At 46.8% G+C, this 16,914-nt stretch overlaps 2 protein-coding genes across 2 annotated transcripts in view; both read left to right on the top strand.

The window, feature by feature from the left end:
- The window catches only part of CHL1 (cell adhesion molecule L1 like), a 444,338-nt gene that overhangs the window by 103,028 nt on the left and 324,396 nt on the right, over positions 1-16,914 (top strand).
- The window catches only part of LOC137533678 (cdc42 effector protein 1-like), a 64,005-nt gene continuing 56,478 nt past the window's right edge, over positions 9,388-16,914 (top strand). The window contains exon 1 of the mRNA XM_068255017.1: positions 9,388-9,472. The gene's annotated coding sequence lies outside the window, so the exon portion shown is untranslated. The remainder of the gene's footprint in view (positions 9,473-16,914) is intronic.

The raw sequence follows: 16,914 nt of genomic DNA, 5'->3' as shown, positions 1-16,914 counted from the left end.
GTTGTGTAATAGGGACATCATGAGTTTCTCCATATGGCTTGTGTGAAAGAAAAATGGCTCCTAACTGGCTCCTAACTCTTTTTTTATCTTCTAAACAGCTGCATCAGTAAATTGCCCTGCTCTCTCCTAACTCCAGAAGCAACGGTACAGGGGTAATGCTTCTGCCTTTGGACCAGGACTTATAGCCTGTCACATTGTTAGTGGGTGTATTTATAGATAAGGGCAGTTTTATTTTTGTTTTTGTTTTTTTTCAATGTCTGCCAGCAGTAAAGATGATAGCCTGCAGGCTCACATTGGATCAAAGAACATGAACAAATTACATGGCAAGTTTATTGTTCTATCATCTATTTTTTCATATTTCAAGGTCTTAGTTACATAGTTATTTGGGTTGAAAAAAGACATACGTCCATCAAGTCCAACCAGTACAAAGTACAACACCAGCCTGCTCCCTCACATATCCCTGCTGAACCAGAGGAAGGCCCAACACCAGCCTGCACCCTCCCATATCCCTGCTGATCCAGAGGAAGGCACAACACCAGCCTGCTCCCTCACATATCCCTGCTGATCCAGAGGAAGGCACAACACCAGCCTGCTCCCTCACATATCTCTGCTGATCCAGAGGAAGGTACAACACCAGCCTGCTCCCTCACATATCCCTGCTGATCCAGAGGAAGGCAAAAATCCCTTACAAGGCATGGTCCAATTAGCCCCAAAAGGGAAAAATTCCTTCCTGACTCCAGATAGCAATCAGATAAAATCCCTGGAACACCACCACTGGGCATTACCTAGTAATTAAATCCATGGATATCTTTCAATGTCTTTCAATGTCTAAGCCCCCTTTTAAATGCAGGTAAAGAATTTGCCATAACTACTTCCTGTGGCAATGCATTCCACATCTTAATCACTCTTACTGTAAAGAACCCTTTCCTAAATAAATGGCTAAAACGTTTTTCCTCCATGCGCAGATCATGTCCTCTAGTCCTTTGAGAAGTCCTAGGGACAAAAAGCTCATCCGCCAAGCTATTATATTGCCCTCTGATGTATTTATACATGTTAATTAGATCCCCTCTAAGGGGATTTACTTCCCCCCCCCCCCCCCCCCCAACTACTACTTTTGATAGAGTTTCTCCTTAATGCCAAGTACACACAATGCAATTTTCCGCCAGATTGTCAGTGGAATCAATAACTTTCGCCAGGCCCAATCTGCTTTCCAATCGTTTTTCTGATCTATTTTTTTTCTATCACTTTTATGCAAAATCGACCCGAAAAACAATCATAAATCAGACCTATCGGAATAAACTGATTCGATTGTCAATCTGATGGGAAATTGCATTGTGTGTACCAGGCCTACAAGACATGTGGTCAGCTGCATTCAAGCGTCCCGCAGTCTTTTCGGGTGTCCATGTAAGGGCCTGTACACACTGCTGCGCTTGCGCTTCGCTTTTAAAATTTAAAATCGCATCGCACCAGTGTGTACAGGTCTTTGCGATTTTCATGACTTTTCAAAAGACCTTGAGATTAAAAAATGCATGTGTTTTTAAAAGCGCAGCAGTGTGTACAGGCACTAAATGAGACCTTATGGGAAATGTCTTTAGTTGATTATGTATTTTCGCTGTGTTTCTGCGATAATCCTGTCGCCATTTCTGTTCTGCTTGCCGTGTTTACTTGTCTCCCGTTTCACCCATGTTTATCCTTTCTTACATCCTACTTGTTAATCTCTTTAAATCAGTGCTTCAGGCGTGTAACAATATACATGCCTGGAGTCCACACACCCGGCCTGTGCTCATTGCCAGCCAGGAAGCCATTGTAAAATACAAATTACAAGTAGCTCTGTGTGATACGGAGGCCACGTCACAAGCTCTCTGTAATAGAGAGGCCACGTCATGGCTTGGGTCATCTTCCTGCTGGATTGGCCGGAGAGGGCTTCACCTGTTTTCCAGAAATGAACTTTGTTCAGGAAATTCTAATGTTCAAACACTGAAACTTCAACCAAAACCCAAACAGAGACGACACCCGGGGGCTGACGCGACGAAACTAGGGAGGGCTTTATACCACTTTTTATTAAACAAGAAACTATGGCCCATATGCAATTCCTAAGTTTTCTTCTAGGTGAAATTTTTACATCTTAATAAACTACATCGTAATCAAATGCTTTTTAAAGTACCCTGACCAGACGTCCCGTTTTACCTGGGACACGTCCAGGTTCAGCGTCCCCTGTCCCAGGCTGCAGTGTGTCCCAGGTTATGTCCCACGTTTGGCCGCTGGGTGTCCCAGCCGTGGGACTCTGTGGCCGCATGAGGTAATGCTTTCCTCATTTACAGTTTGAGGACACAGATGAATCATTTTCTGCTGCATTTCATGTGTCAGAGGTAACGGTAGTTGCATTTCATTTGTCGGAGGTAGCGGTTATTGCAATTCATGTGGCAGAGGTAACGGTTGCTGCAGCTATTATTTGATGGTCATAGAGACTGCATTTGCTACTTTTGGGGTTATTGTTGCAGCATTTGGCATTGTGGGGCTCATGATTATTAAATGGTATGCTAATACTGTAGCATCACCAGCTTCTGCAGATTTCACAGACAATCTAATCCTACCATAGTCATAGTCTAATGTCCTACCATATTATTAGTCTATATTATTATGTATTTATATAGCACTGACATCTCCTGCAGCACATTACAGAGTACATAGTCATGTCACTGACTGTCCTCAGAGGAGCTCACAATCTAGTCCTACCATAGTCATAGTCTAATGTCCTACCATATTATTATTATGTATTTATATAGCACTGACATCTTCTGCAGCACATTACAGAGTACATAGTCATGTCACTGACTGTCCTCAGAGGAGCTCACACTCTAATCCTACCATAATCATAGTCTAATGTCCTACCATATTATTATTATGTATTTATATAGCACTGACATCTTCTGCAGCACATTACAGAGCACATAGTCATGTCACTGACTGTCCTCAGAGGAGCTCACACTCTAATCCTACCATAGTCATAGTCTAATGTCCTACCATATTATAATTATGTATTTATATAGCACTGACATCTCCTGCAGCACATTACAGAGTACATAGTCATGTCACTGACTGCCCTCAGAGGAGCTCACAATCTGATCCTACCATAGTCATAGCCTAATGTCCTACCATATTATTAATATGTATTTATATAGCACTGACATCTTCTGCAGCACTTTACAGAGTCATGTCATGGACTGACATCCATGATGCAAATCTCCCATTTCACCACATCAATGTGGGAACACTGCTTTTTCTTATGTGTTTGGTGAACATTGCCTAATCACCCTTAGGGTCACTATCTAAGGCAGCGCTGTACTGGGGACAGCCGTGTGACAAGGCTGTCCCCTCCACAGGCTGGGGAGTGATCGGCTGAAGCCTATGACAGCCGATCATGCCGATTGGCTGGCGGGCACAATATAAAATAAATAAAAAAACAGGCAAATGTATTAAAAAAATAATAAAATTAATATTTATTAAAAAAAAATACTGTGGAGCGATCAGAACCCACCAACAGAAAGCTCTGTTGGTGGGGAGAAAAGGGGGGGGGGAATCACTTGTGTGCTGAGTTGTACGGCCCTGCAGCTAGGCCTTAAAGCTGCAGTGGCCTAATTAGTTGAAATGGCCTGGTCACTAGGGGGGTTTAAGCCCGTGGTCCTTAAAGGGAACCTAAACTGAGAAGGATATGGATTTTTCCTTTTAAAATAATACCAGTTGCCTGAATCACCTGCTGATCCTGTGTCTCTAATACTTTTAGCCACAGCCCCTGAACAAGCATGCAGATCAGGTGCTCTGACTGAAGTCAGACTGGATTAGCTGCATGCTTGTTTCAGGGTGTGATTCAGCCACTATTGCAGCCACAGAGATCAGCTGGACTGCCAGGCAACTGGTATTGTTTAACAGGAAACATCCATATCACTCTCAGTTAAGGTTCCCTTTAAGTGGTTAAAACAGAAGAAGAAAAATTATCTCCTAGGAGATACTTTGGAGATAAAGTGATTTGAATAAGGGCCCATATGCCATTAACTATTTTTTTTTATTTAAGTTTCCTCCTAGGTGATATATTCACAATCACAATCTTGTCAATAAAATTCTTCGTAAATATCCAGCAAATGAGAAGATACTGAAAATAATGTTGATACTGTAGTACTTTTTCATCTACCTTTTGGTATTTTTTTTAACTGCAAAGTGCTGAAAAGTTATTTTAAAAAGAAGTTGAAAAGTTCTCTCCTAGGAGAAAAAGTTATTTGCATATGATCTTATGTTGCTAATGTTTGATTTATAATCAGTACAACGCAGACATGATGGGGCGTACGTTAAAAAAGGGGGCCGGGAAAAAAGGGCGCAGGGTTTTAAACGATAAGCATGAGTAACGTTTAAAAAAAATTGTGCTATATTTCGTTTAAAAAAATGTTTTATAAAGTTATAAATCATTAACCACCCTGGCGTTCTGATAAAATCGCCAGGGTGGCTGCGGGAGGGTTTTTTTTAAATAAAAAAAAACTATTCCATGCAGCCAACTGAAAGTTGCATGAAAACCCACTAGAGGGCGCTCCGGAGGCGTTCTTCCGATCGCCTCCGGCGGCCAGAAGTAACACGGAAGGCCGCAATAAGCGGCCTTCCGTGTTTCGCTTACCTCGTCGCCATGGCGACGAGCGGAGTGACGTCATGGACGTCAGCCGACGTCCTGACGTCAGCCGCCTCCGATCCAGCCCTTAGCGCTGGCCGGAACTGTTTGTTCCGGCTACGCTGGGCTCGGGCGGCTGGGGGGACCCTCTTTCGCCGCTGCACGCAGCGCGGCGATCAGGCAGCACACGCGGCTGGCAAAGTGCCGGCTGCGTGTGCTGCTTTTTATTTCATTAAAATCGGCCCAGCAGGGCCTGAGCGGCAGCCTCTGGCGGTGTTGGACGAGCTGAGCTCGTCCAGACCGCTCAGCAGGTTAAATAATGTGTATGAAATCGGCAATTGTATAAACGTTAATCTTCCCTGTTTAAAAAGTGAAATGTATAATAACGTTTTATAAAAGATTAATAAGAATTTTACTAAAACTATATCTAACCCTACTCTCACACAGAACACTCCCTGTACCTACCCCTAACCCCTAGACCCCCCTGGTGGTGCCTAAACCTAAGACCCCCCTGGTGGTGCCTAAACCTAAGACCCCCTGGTGGTGCCTAAACCTAAGACCCCCCTGGTGGTGCCTAACCCTAAGACCCCCCTGGTGGTGCCTAACCCTAAGACCCCCCTGTTGGTGCCTAAACCTAAGACCCCCCTGGTGGTGCCTAAACCTAAGACCCCCCAGGTGGTGCCTAACGCTAAGACTCCCCTGGTGGTGCCTAACCCTAAGACCCCCCCCTGGTGGTGCCTAACGCTAAGACCCCCCAGGTGGTGCCTAACGCTAAGACTCCCCTGGTGGTGCCTAACCCTAAGACCCCCCCCCAGGTGGTGCCTAACGCTAAGACTCCCCTGGTGGTGCCTAACCCTAAGACCCCCCTGGTAGTGCCTAACCCTAAGACCCCCCTGGTGGTGCCTAAACCTAAGACCCCCTGGTGGTGCCTAACCCTAACCACCCCTCTGGTGGTGCCTAAACCTAAGACCCCCCTGGTGGTGCCTAAACCTAAGACCCCCCTGGTGGTGCCTAAACCTAAGACCCCCCTGTGATAAGCATTAATAACGTTTGTAAAAAAAATATTGTGCTGTTTTTCATTTAAAAATGTTTTAAAAAAATATTGTACTGTTTTTCGTTTAAAAATAATGTTTAAAAAATTATAAATCATTAAATAATGTGTAATCCTGAGAAGCAGTAATAAAACATTAAAAGTCTCCGGGCGCCGCTTGTAAAACGTTATTTTTCTCCGGCGCCCTTTTTTCCTGTTGGGCGCCCATTAAACGATATTTATTATGGGAGTGAATGGCGGCGCCCTTTTTGTCCACCTGCCTCATGCGCCCAAATTTCCTGCCTCCGACTGCCATATGTATTTCCTCCAGTTGCCTGGCTGTCCTGCTGATCTTTCTGGTCTGTAGTGTCTGAATCGGAAACAGGAAATGTGGACGCTTGCAGCAAAAAGACAATGTGGACAATATCATTGGCACTTAGGCGTCTGGTAAAAATATATTATTGTTATTTATAGTTGATAGTATTAAAATTATCATTTATCATTAATATTACCAATTATGTGGCAGTGGGATGGTTAAAGAAAATCTGTAACGAAAAAAACTCCTTTAGGGGGAACTCACCTCAGGTGGGGGATGCCTCCGGATCCTAATGAGGCTTCCCCCGTCCTCCTCGGTCCCACGGTGGCGGCGAAAATCCTCCCGGAGCGGCGGCGATGTAAATATTTACCTCTCGGGCTCCAGCACAGGCGCAGTATCCGCTCTCTGCATGGACATAGGCGGAAATAGCCGATCTATATCGGGCCGCTCTACTGCGCAGGCGCAAGTCTCCTGCGCAGTAGAGCGGACCAGACGGAGATCGGCTATTTCTGTCTATCTCCGACAGAAGAGCCGCCACAGCGCCCCCCGCTGGAACCAGGAAAGGTAAATATTGAACAGGCTGTCGGGTCTGTTGGGCCGCTGTTCGGAGGGCTGTAGCGAGACCCCCGTGGGACAGAGGAGGACGGGGGAAGCCTCAATAGGATCCGGAGGCCCCCCTTCCCGAGGTGAGTACCCCCCAGGGGACATTTTTCTTTTTACAGTGTCTCTTTAAGAATATAAGGTTAGGCATCAAGAAGGGGGTTTGTACCAGTTGGATAGTTAAGGGGGGTTAAGCATGGGGGGGGGGGGGGGGGGGGGGGGATGAGGCATGGGGGGGGGGGGTTCTGTGTGAAAGTAGGGCTGGGTTTATCTGTAGTAAAATATTGGTAATACTCACAGTTATTTTTACTAATGACATAATCTCTCTAAAATAGTCAAATATCGACAAATGTTACCGATAATCTACTATTAGCTATATACCCGGGTGCCCAAATTTCCTGGTGTCTTTTTTGCATGTGTGCCTCTATATCACCTGAAACAAGCATGACTTCAGTCACCTGCTCTGCTGCATGCTTGTTCAGGGGCTACAGCTATACTAGAGGCAGAGGGTCCGCAGGACAGCCAGGTAACCAGTACTGTTTAAAATAGAATAAAGATGGATGCGACCATATCTATCTCACCCTTCAAATGATCCTCATCTTGCATCAACTCAGAATAATTTGCAACTTACTGACTATCCCTAGTTAAAACTAATTCTATGTATAGACGCCAGACTAGAAAAGCAATGCAACCCGGGATTTTTGAAAATCAATAGCCGACTGCAATTTAACCACTTATTGTTTTTAAGACAGTATATCTACACCCCTTGAGACTTCATCTTAGCCTCAGAGGCGTAGATATACGTATCTCGCCATGATCTTCACTGTGCGCGATCCCATGCGCGCAGAGCCGGGACAAGGTCCTCCAGCACCCAAGGCTGAGACACCAAAGTGCGCCCCTCCATCCCTCCCACCCCAGCCGTCACACACTGATTGCTATTAGACTAAGAGGTGCCACAGGGCCCACAACCTCCCCAACACCTTAATCTCTAGTTATATGGCTTGCAGTCACTGCTATGTATCCCCTTTTCTTATTTCTTTCTGCTTCATACACAATTAGGAATGATGGCTGAATGAATTGTGCGCCCCCTCCTACACTGCGCCCTGAGGCTGGAGCCTCTCCAGCCTATGCCTCGGCCCGGCCCTGCATGCGCATTCTTGTTGCTGCCCGTTAGTAGACAGATCAGTGAATAGGAACACAGTTTCCATCAACCGATCTACAGTAAGTGTCTGTGATCAATGAGATGCCAGTAGTCATTGACTAAAGTGAAAGTAAAGCATACACTGGTTACTTCCTGTAATGCATGTATGTAGTACACATGACAGGAGGAATAAAGTGGGGGACATCTAGTGTCCAAATAGTAAAATTGCACCTACAAACATTGCATTAATTAAGAATTAACCACCCTGGCGCTCTATTAAGATCGCCAGGGTGGCTGCGCAGCAGTATTTTTTGTTTTTTAAAATCATGTAGCTAGCCTAGCGCTAGCTACATGATTCCCCCTCCCTGCCGAATCCCTCCCACCCTTCCGATCGCCGCCGGCGATCAAACCCATCAGGAAATCCTGTTCTGAACAGGATTTCCTTTAGGGCTTCCCCCGTCGCCATGGCGACGAACGGAATGACGTCATCGACGTCGGGACGTCAGAGGGAGTCCCGATACACCCCATAGCGCAGCCTGGCGGTGATTGGCCAGGCTGCACAAGGGGTCTGCGGGTGGGGGGGCCCTCTTTCACGGCGGGTAGCGGCGCAAAGTGCTAGCTGCGTGTATAAAAAAAAATGTGAAAATCTGCCCACCAGGGCCTGAGCAGTCCACCGTGGCGGTCATGGACGAGCTGAGCTAGTCATTACCACCAAGGTGGTTAAATAAATAATAAAAAAGTAGTGATAAAGTTATTGGCCAATGAATGGAAGGAGCTCTGAAATGTGAAAATTGCTCTGGTCCATAAGGGGAACAACCTTGTCCTGTCAGGTGATCCCTGCGAAATGTTCAATCTGAAGCCAGTGAAAATAATGCATAGTCACCCAGAATCCTCTGGAAGGAGAATTGCGCTTGGCCAAACAGCCTAGGCTGTGACATCACTGGGATATAGGAAATATTTCTGATGTTGAAACCAGGATAATTACCCTAAAAGTGGGTATCTTAAATATTGCATTCTACTTTATGACACTACAGGGCCTCTTTAAAGTGTAGTCTCATTTTTTTATTTTCTGTTAAATAGCTTTAAACATGGCTTAATTCTCTAATATTTGTAGTTTACAAACCACACTCTGAAACTATGAAACAGAGCAAAGATTATGACCTTTTGAACTTCCCTGCAGTAAAATCTTATCTGAAGTTGTCTTTCACTGTTTCGTTGATCTATAAGTGCTTCAGGAAACAGCACTGTCTCCAACCCAAGTTTAGTTGGAGAGCTCAGAGAAGCTCTTTTGCACAGATAACAAGTGAAGTTTTTCATCTCTTATTGTACTAAAAACAATATGATACTCGTATCTCTGCTGCTATTTTTTGGCTGTAGACATACAAATCATTATATCATGAGTTCATTCTCACTCCAGATTCCCTTTAAAATATAAGAATGAGCATAAGCTGAGTCTTGTCTATGGTTTCTATGCATGTCTGATTTATAAAATGTCACATTCCTCTGTGGAATTCTATAAAGTCTGATTTCTCTGCTAGTCCCCTCCTTTAACTTGCGAAGTTTCCTAACTTTGTGTCGCCCCTCCCTGCCCAGCTGCCTGTCCCAGCCTCCTTCTTCCTCTCCAGCTCTCACACGCCGGCTGGACTCTCATTCTTCCAGCTGTTGGGGACTGGCTGGTCTCTGCGGCTGTGCAGGGTGCAGGACGGTAGCCGGGACCTGCAGAGTGCTCAGGTAATGTACTATCATGCCTGTAGATCTGTCACCTCTGTCACCAGCCACATCCTTCCTATGCATGACTGTGGATATGAATGCTGTACTTATAGGACTTACCATCTCTGTAAGCTTTAATTCTCTCTATCTTTACGGCGTCTCATAGTCAACCCTCTAAACGTTGAGCTGGTTAAGCTGCTGTAAAGCTGTCGCGAATAAATGTATGTATTTAATCTTTGTATAAATGTATATATTTAATCTTTGTCTGTGCGAAGGCTTCCAAATTTTGAGATAAGAGTTTTCTTTAAATTACTATGCGCGTTTCGGTGCCAGCGCTTCGCCACTCTGCTGTGTGGTTTCTCGCTGATTCAGTCGTGTACAGAAAGTACACGAAAGGCCGTGTAACCTTCAGGTCTGACATAGACATACAAAATTTATCAGCAGATAAAATGTCACCGGTTCTTAAAAACATTAATCCTCGGCTGCTGGGCTTCGTCCACGTCGGACGGAACACGCACGGTGTGTCCTTATCCTGTTTAATGTCTGAGATAACATGAATATGATTGAATTCCTCTCCTCCGCTTCAGGTTCTGGTAGCTCACCCTATGGCAGCCCTGTCGTGTTCCCAGACCTCCTATACCAGGCGTATTTATTTACGGGCATATTTATAAAGCGGGACGTGAGTGTCGCAGCACAGCGCAGTTTTTATAGAACGTCAGACTAAACTTTCTGGTCACAATTACAGTTCAGAGTTAGACAGATTGGATAGAAGCATTGATTTTCTGTGTGACAATTGAGAAATAAATTGTTTGAGAAGTTGAGCGGGCAATATTTGCAGCATGGAATGATTTATGAGACTTTAGAATTTAATAAACAAACAGATCTTCAGAATGATTGATTTTATCAGGTTATCAATTGTTATTTGTGGGAAGACAAATGAACACTTGATTGTCTACCAATACAATTATTTCAGGTCAAAAAGTGGACCAATTGGTTTACATTATTGTGGCAGCACGGGGGCTGTTGTGGTAAGATTGGCCTGACGAAGTTCCAGACTCTCCTCCCCCACTGTCCCTGCTGGAGTTCAGATTCTGCTCCCCTACTTTCCCTGCTGGAGTTCCAGATTCTGCTCCCCTACTTTCCCTGCTGGAGTTCCAGATTCTGCTCCCCTACTTTCCCTGCTGGAGTGCCAGATTCTGCTCCCTTACTTTCCCTGCAACAGTTATAGACTCTCTCCTACCCCACTTTCCCTGCCAGATTCCCAGGCTCTGCTTTCCCACATGTTCTGCCAGAGTTCTAGACTCTGCCCCCCCCCCTTTTCCCTAACAGATTTTTAGACTCTCCTGACCCTTCCCACACTTTTCCTGCCGGAGTTCTAGACTCTGCTCCCCCCACTTTCCCTGCCAGAGCTCTATACTCTGCTCGCCACTTTCCCTGCCTGAGCTCTAGACTCTGCTCGCCACTTTCCCTGCCAGAGTTCCAAACTCTGCTCCCCCACTTTCCCTGCCAGAGTTCTAGACTCTGCTCTTCACTTTCCCTGCCAAAGTTCTAGACTCTCCTCCCCCATTGTCCCTGCTGGAGTGCCAGATTCTGCTCCCCTACTTTCCCTGCTGGAGTGCCAGATTCTGCTCCCCTACTTTCCCTGCCAGATTTCCAGGCTCTGCTTTCCCACTTGTTCTTCCGGAGTTCTAGACTCTGCTCCCCCACTTTCCTTGCCAGCGTTCCAGACTCTGCTTGCCACTTTTCCTGCCAGAGTTCTAGACTCTGCTCCCCCACTTCACCTGCCAAAGTTCTAGACTCTGCTCCCCCACTTCACCTGCCAAAGTTCTAGACTCTGCTCCCCCACTTCCCCTGCTAGAGTTCCAAACTCTGCTCCCCCACTTTCCCTGCCAGAGTTCCAGACTCTGCTTGCCACTTTCCCTGCCAGAGTTCTAGACTCTGCTCCCCCACTTTCCCTGCTAGAGTTCTAGACTCTGCTCCCCCACTTCCCCTGTCAAAGTTCTAGACTCTGCTCCCCCACTTTCCGTGTCAAAGTTCTAGACTCTGCTCCTCCACTTTCCCTGCCAAAGTTCTAGACTCTGCTCCCCACTTCACCTGCCAAAGTTCTAGACTCTGCTCCCCCCCACACACACACACACTTTCCCTGCAGGGTTCTAGACTCTGCTCCCCCCCCCCCACCACACACACACACACACACACACACACACTTTCCCTGCAGGGTTCTAGACTCTGCTCCCCCCCACCACACACACACACACTTTCCCTGCAGGGTTCTAGACTCTGCTCACCACTTTCCCTGCTAGAGTTCTAGACTCTGCTCACCACTTTCCCTGCTAGAGTTCTAGACTCTGCTCCTCCACTTTACCTGCCAAAGTTCTAGACTCTGCTCCCCACTTCACCTGCCAAAGTTCTAGACTCTTCTCCCCCACTTTCCTTGCCAGAGTTCCAGACTCTGCTTGCCACTTTCCCTGCCAGAGTTCTAGACTCTGTTCCCCCACTTTCCCTGCCAAAGTTCTAGACTCTGCTCCCCCACTTCCCCTGTCAAAGTTCTAGACTCTGCTCCCCCACTTTCCGTGTCAAAGTTCTAGACTCTGCTCCTCCACTTTCCCTGCCAAAGTTCTAGACTCTGCTCCCCACTTCACCTGCCAAAGTTCTAGACTCTGCTCCCCCCCACACACACACACACACTTTCCCTGCAGGGTTCTAGACTCTGCTCCCCCCCCCCACCACACACACACACACACACACACACTTTCCCTGCAGGGTTCTAGACTCTGCTCCCCCCCACCACACACACACACACTTTCCCTGCAGGGTTCTAGACTCTGCTCACCACTTTCCCTGCTAGAGTTCTAGACTCTGCTCACCACTTTCCCTGCTAGAGTTCTAGACTCTGCTCCTCCACTTTACCTGCCAAGGTTATAGACTCTGCTCCCCACTTCACCTGCCAAAGTTCTAGACTCTGCTCCCCCACTTCACCTGCCAAAGTTCTAGACTCTGCTCCCCCCCTCACACACACACACACACTTTTCCTGCAGGGTTCTAGACTCTGCTCCCCCCTCCCCCCCCCCACACACACACTTTCCCTGCAGGGTTCTAGACTCTGCTCACCACTTTCCCTGCTAGAGTTCTAGACTCTGCTCCCCCACTTTAAGTTCCAGAGTTCTAGACTCTGCTCCAACCGGAAAACAGTATTCCACAGAAATTATCCCAGTGCAGTATTGCTTTTTGGATTATTCAGTAAAGTTTTCGTAAATCAGACAATTCTAGTCATCAATTGTCTTTGTTCTGTTATTTGAGGTAAACATACTGCCCATTCAGAGTCCAAACTGATGCTAAGAAAGGTTGGTGAAAAAAGTTGTGCCCTAGTAAAAAGTCCAAAAAAGCCCCTTCCCCAGTTCACCAAGTGATTGGCACACAGGACCAGCAGAGCAGCCAATCAGAGGCGACTTTCCTTCATGTTATTTTATAACAATGGTTTAGATCTCTGTTTATTGGCCGCTCAGTAACTTCCTCCCCTGCAGCAGGCATGTGTGCTTTCCCCGCTCAACTTCCCATCCAGCAAACAATTTGTTCTGTGTGTCGGTGTGCGCTGCTGACCATCCGCTTATCTCGCCCTCTATAAATAACTTCTGCATTTGTTTTACTGTTTATAATTAATCCCCTGTGTGCTTGCCAAAATGACGCAAATTCTGCACTAAAGGTTTCTTGCAATTCCAGACCAGCCAGTCCTCTCCTCTAACCTTCTGTAGCTTTCGTAGTCTTCGCTGTTAGGGTCATGCTTTATTGGTATAAATTATGTGTGAAGCCAAATAAACTTGAGGTCAGAGAGTAAATAAAGAGTTAATTTGACTCTAAAACATGCTATTTATGTAAATTATGTGCTCACCCTCTGCCCCCGATACCCTCTGGGCCGCTAACCCAGAACCAGAGTCAGGCGGTCCGATTCGGCTTGAGGCCCTGAACATCCGGCTCTCACTGGTTTGCAAAAGACCAATGGGAATCCTCCCTGAGCATCAGGGAGGTTTTCTATTGGTCCACTACTCAGTGAACCAATGAGATTTCTCCCTGGGGAGAAAGGATGCCCATTGGACTATTAAAAACCAGTTGTAGCCTGATGCTTCTGGTAGGCCTCTGGGATGAGCATACCGGCATTTCTAGCTTGGAGGGATCCAAATGGACTGCGGCAAGTGAATATTTCACAAAATAGGCTACCATTGATTCTGTTGTCATCCGCTAGACCGCTTCATTCAGCCAAACCAAAAAAGTTGTAATGGGCCCATTTTTGCATTTCCTCTTGTTGGAACTGAAAGAACAGATCAAATGGACTGATATGAACGGCTCCTACTGCTTTGCATGGGATCTGTTCGCTTCCATATGAATCCGTTCCGTTAAGTTCCAATAAACATAACTTTTTTTTTACTGGCAGTGTGCCTTACCACAAGCCAGACTTCCAGAATGACACCCCGTCAATATGCAGTTTTTAAAGTACACCGGAAGCGACTTAAGAAAAACATTTAGATACTTAGCTCAGCAGTGAGAAGCTTCTGGATGGTCCAGACATTTCCCCGATCCTCCTGCAGACCACCGTTATAGCGATAAGTCTCTCAGTCTGTCTATTCAACTTGCGCCAGTTGAGTAGGCTTCTTCCAGACTTGCTCCTGCCTATGGATCAGCGCCTCAGCACTGAGCATGAGAGAGGTCCACGCATGCCCAGTAGAGTGAAGGGCGCATGCTTTGAGTAACAAAAGCCGCACACAAGCATCTTCATGCTACTGGGCATATGCAGACGCTACTCATGCTTGCTCAGTCTGGAGAATCTTGTCCAAAGCCCGGAACTTGGCCAGAAAGTAAAGAGGGACCTGTTCTGGATACTGAGCTGTAGAAGGATCTATAAAGACCAAATGGTCTACACTGTCATACCATGTGTGACCAACATAGAGGACTGTTGTGGTAAGAGTGCTACATCTATAAACTTGTCAACAGAAGGAGGAGGAGTAGCTTAAAACATGATGTCATGAATGGGAACAGTGATGTGGGTGCAACACAAAGGTTTTTTGGGATGTGAGGCAGGGAGTTGTGTGGACTCTGTGGAGGGGAGGAGTTGGAATAGAAGTGTTTGGGCATCATGGTTGGCTGGCTGGATGGTGAGGTAGTGTGACCTCAAAGTTGAAGTTTGGAGATAAGTCTGGGGGAGCTGTGTAAGATTGAGGATGCACAGGTTAGTTAGGAGAGAAGGATTGTATTATTATAATCCTAGAAATATGCTTTAATAAGTACTACTATAAAACACATATAATGGGTTTAATTCACTAAGATCTGTTCAGTAAAAAAAAAATATTAGGTCTGTAAAATATACCATTCAGTATTTTAGACTTTTTTCCCCCAAATTCACTAAGATTTTCACATATGCGGTAATAGATCGGTAATTTACTCCCCAAAAAAAACATGGCTTCAGTTCAATTCAGGGGCAGACTGACCATTCGGGCACTCGGGCATGGACCGAGGGCCTGTGGTCAGGGGAGACGTCTCCCCCCCTTCCCTCACCTTGAGGCTCCCTCTTCCTCGCTCCTGTGTTGGCGGCTGGCAATGGGCGGTGACTTACCGCATTTTTTCCAGCTGCGGGAGGGAGCTCTGTGTGCCACTAGTCTGGTCTACTCAAGACACCTATAGTTCTGGCTACCTATACTGGGAACAGGGCCGGGCCGAGGCAGAGGCGAGAGAGGCTCCAGCCTCAGGGTGCAGTGTAGGAGGGGGCGCAGGGTGGGGCTGAGGCAGAGGCGAGAGAGGCTCCAGCCTCACGGCGCAGTGTAGGAGGGGGTGCAGGGCCATGGCGAGGCAGAGGCGAGAGAGGCTCCAGCCTCAGGGCGCAGTGTAGGAGGGGGTGCAGGGCCAGGACGAGGCAGAGGCGAGAGAGGCTACAGCCTCAGGGCGCAGTGTAGGAGGGGCGCACAACTCACTCAGCTATCATTCCCCTATTGTGTTTGTATCAGAGAGAAATAAGAAAAGGGGATACATGGCAGTGACTGCAAGCCAGATAACTAGAGAGCAAGGTGTTGTGGGCCCTGTGGCCCTCTTAGTCTAATAGCAATCAGTGTGTGAAGACTGGGGTGGGAGGGATGGAGACTGGGCTCAGACCAGCAAGTAGATGAAGGGGGGCGCAGGCAGAAGGACATAACCGCTAGGGAGCTGGTGACGTGCGGTGCAGCCAAATGGAAGAAGAAAGAAGATTACCAGCGCGATCACCTTCCTTGACTCCTCCTAGGCTGCCTGCGTCAGACTTCAAGTCATCATCACCTCACCACCGCGTGATGACACCTGATGTAAAGTAGGAAAATTCAAATACGCTCTACCCCCCTCACCTCCAACCGGTCGGTGCAGGATCTGGGAAGCCAAACCAGTCAATATGTAAAGAAAGATCCGCAGACCAGACCAGGTAGATGAAAAAGGCTGAAAAAAATTTTATTTGAAAAATTCCACAAACAGTGCAATAAAAAAGACAGAAAGTGCTAACGCGTATCGGGCCTACAATCTGCCCTTAATCATAGCTCTGCTATGATTAAGGGCAGATTGTAGGCCCGATACGCGTTAGCACTTTCTGTCTTTTTTATTGCACTGTTTGTGGAATTTTTCAAATAAAATTTTTTTCAGCCTTTTTCATCTACCCGGTCTGGTCTGCGGATCCTTCTTTACATAATGACACCTGATGTCTTGTAGCGGTACTGCAGGCTGTCAGTGTGCGGCGCCCATGGAGGAGTCGGCTTTCCGGGCTCTCCTCGCCTGGGTGTTTTCCTGCTTCCTCCTGGATGAGCGGCTGGTCACTAGAAAGTAGGCAGATCTACTTGTGACCTGTGGCTGTGTTTCTGTTCCTAAAGATTAAGGGTTCCCGAGTCCACGTGGGTGGAGGGAAGGGGGAGCAATTTTTACACCCTCGCCCTGGGTGCAATTTAGCCTAGAAACTGCCCTGGATGGAGGGGCGCACTTTGGTGCCTCAGCCTTGGGTGCTGGAGGACCTTGTCCCGACTCTGACTGGGAAAACCTATAGACCTGGTTACCTGTACTGGGGGCACCTATTTTGGGGGAACGACTGCCGGATTAACTGTATTTTTGGGGAACCACTGCTGCCAGATTAAGTGTATTATTGGGGAACCGCTGCCAGATTGTGTATCTGAAAGACCTTTTCCCTTTTTGTGCCAAATATCACAAGCATCATATCATGATGTACTCAATCACACAAAATCGGGACAACCTGAGCATGTTAGATATTTAGATAGGTTAGATATTTTTTGTGCATTCATCTTTAAATATTTAACCGCCTTGCCGGTTATCCCCAGCTGAGTTCAGGGTAACCTGCGTAGGAGGATTTCTCAGGCCCCGCTGGGCCGATTTTCAACATTTTTTTTTCCTACACGCAGCTAGCACTTTGCTAGCTGCGTGTGGTACGCGATCGCCGCCGCTACCCG

Source organism: Hyperolius riggenbachi, chromosome 9 (genome assembly GCF_040937935.1).
Source record: "Hyperolius riggenbachi isolate aHypRig1 chromosome 9, aHypRig1.pri, whole genome shotgun sequence".
Taxonomy (NCBI): Eukaryota; Metazoa; Chordata; class Amphibia; order Anura; family Hyperoliidae; genus Hyperolius; species Hyperolius riggenbachi.
Note: the sequence above shows the minus strand (reverse complement) of the source record. Positions and strands in the feature narration are given on the sequence as shown.